The sequence below is a fragment of the Hibiscus syriacus genome, unplaced genomic scaffold (assembly GCF_006381635.1).
Source record: "Hibiscus syriacus cultivar Baekdansim isolate YM2019G1 unplaced genomic scaffold, ASM638163v2 tig00008483_pilon, whole genome shotgun sequence".
Classification (NCBI taxonomy): Eukaryota; Viridiplantae; Streptophyta; class Magnoliopsida; order Malvales; family Malvaceae; genus Hibiscus; species Hibiscus syriacus.
The window spans coordinates 957,950-960,807 of record NW_024062165.1 but is presented as its reverse complement, the minus strand read 5'-3'; positions in this window follow the sequence as shown (position 1 = coordinate 960,807).

Here is a 2,858-nt window from a genome sequence, read left to right as displayed (position 1 = left end):
GGTTCAAATTCAAAACTTTCCTAAACTAGATTATGTTTTCATTTCGGAATAATTGAACTTGTATTATAATATTTTACGATGTAATCCCCTCAAAACGATACGGGTAACCCGATCCGATCTGGAGTGTCACATTAGGGCTACCGGAGTGACCCACTGTAAAAATAGAGGAAAATTTAAAACATTTTATCAAAACGTAAACTTATAAAATCATTTATCAGTATTCAATAATAAAATAGATTTTCAGACTCGTATATAAAACAAAATACAATTACATGCCCCCTAATCACATGTACCATACTCTGCAAACAACGCCAGAAGAATTCCTTTACTGATGTCGATAGATGCATTGGTTCAATCCTTTTAATTTGCAATGGTGAGTAATAGAGTGAGCTTCGGAAAGCTCAGTAATACAAAACTACCAGATGATACTGAAGAACGTGCAGATACATATAAACATATATTTCCTTGTTGGTTCATATATCTATAGATTTGTTTAGGTTGAGCTGAGGTCCCATTGATATTTCAAGTAGTAACAGATAATATTCAGTTCAGATGGAAATATTTCAGATATCTAGGTTCAATAGATCAGAATAGGTTATCTAGTGTGTTCCCAAAAATCATGTAACTTTTCAGATATTTTTTAAAACATATATATATATATATACCCCCATCCATCAAGTCCAAAATGTTTAGGTTCCCCAGAACCATACACCCACCATCAAGTATAGTAAGGCCCTGAGCACAAAACCGAGGAGCCGGTAAGTAAGGCCCTGAGCACACAGCCGATGAACCTCAAGGTATTCTTCCTCCAACATTACCCCCAAATAAAACATGTTCCGTCCGTAAATGGATACATCAAAAATCAAATCATAATTCACGTCAAGTATCATATCAAAATCCAGGTCAAGTATCATATCAAAATCCAAGTCAAGTATCAGATCAGAATCCATGTCAGATACCATATCAGAATCAATGTCAAGTATTATATCAGAAATCAAATAAAAAATCAGGTAAAATATTCATGTGAGTAGGGAACACACCAGAATTTACAGATAGTATTCAATGATATTGGATAATCTTAATAAGTAGAGGAACACAGATCTTCAGTATACCGATAGAATATCAGAATTCAGAATCACTATTGGAAGAGTTCAATAACTGACAGAATCATCAGTTATTCAGAATGTGACTTGAGCTGATAAGGAAGAAATGAAGTTTCAGAACATTTACATTCTATGTCGATTGATCGGATTATCAGACAACTCTTAGATGAATAGTTCCCAGAACTAATGCTTTTCGATTGGTCAATTCATTGTCCTTCCAGGGTATTTACTCTTTAATACCACAAGTTCTTGTGCAAATATCATTTTTTAAATCATCGCTGAATAGATCTTCCAATGTCTTTATTTCATTTCCACGCTTCTAGAATATCATGTAATGTTGGCGTATTTGATTATTTGGTTCATAACCCATTGTAATTGTTCACTATGTACACTCATCAGAGTTTTCAGACTTATCCAAATCACTTACTAAATCCTCATTCATTGAGGTTACCTAGTTTATTTAGCAATCATTTCCATTACGGTTACTTCGGGATTTTCCAGAGTAATTCAAACGTTACTGAATTTTAGATACATGTTGTACTTCTATTCCATTCACTTTGGTCTTCGTGGTTGATTTGTCAAACAAACGTCCAATACTTAGTACTGAATGTGACCTAGAGTTTAGCTGAGTTGGATACTTCCAAAATTTATCATCGAGCCAAACTTAAGAAGACGAACACGCATTAAAGTAATATCTATGTCGTCCTGGTATTGAAATAGCTTTAGGGTTGATCTACTCACTTAAATTATATTCTATTACTTTTAAAGGTAGTCCAACACCTATGCTTATTTGGATTCCTTAATTACTCCAAGACATTTACTTAGTTTAAGCCATCAGGTTATTTTGGTAATTATGGTGTTCAGTTTTATTCCATTAATTTCAGAGCTCGAGGATATCCAATCATTCCTGAGCTTGGTGATATTCTTGGGTCATTTCCATTACAGGGGTATTCTGGTCATTCTACAGATCCAATGTATTTCAATCATTTTCTTTCATCCTGTCTTATTATTTAATTCCAATTTATCATCTATTTCAGTCCCTTCAAACAATTCTGATAAAAGAGCACCCCTATAAATTGTTCTTTAGGTATTTACTCGTAACTCGGATATTTTCTGGTCAAGTGCCTTCTCAGATTTTTACTAACGGAATATCAAGAAATTTCTGCACTAAGTCAGGATCTTAATAATCAAATTCGTACTTAATCGAGTTAAGTACAAATCCTCAAAGTACTTTCTCAATAAGGGTCAACTCGGACTATTTTACCTCTCAGGGGCATTTTCGTAATTTCCTAACCAGATAATTTTGATATTAGCTCTTAACGAAAATAATTATAATTTAAAGATCCTATGGTCAATTGCTTTGCCGAACATTCTCTGATCTTGGAATTATTCCTTAACAAACTTCTAGCATCTTGTGCAAACCCTTTTTGGCATTAAAAACCAGTTATCCAAATTTTCCAAGCAAAACTAGCATTTCTTATGCACATCTTTAATTATATCAGATCAATATGTATTTTCATAATTATTAACCAACTTCCAGGGACAATTCTTGTCATCCTACAACATAAGGGTATTTTCATAATTTTACCCTACCGGAGTATTCTCATAATTTTCCATCCAAGTACCTTTAACATTTAACCTTTGATGATATAAAATATAAGTTACAAATCCAAGGCTAATTTCTTTATCACCAATCACAAACTTGTAATTTAACTCTAACAATTCATCAATCTCTTATATTAGTCATTCGATCCG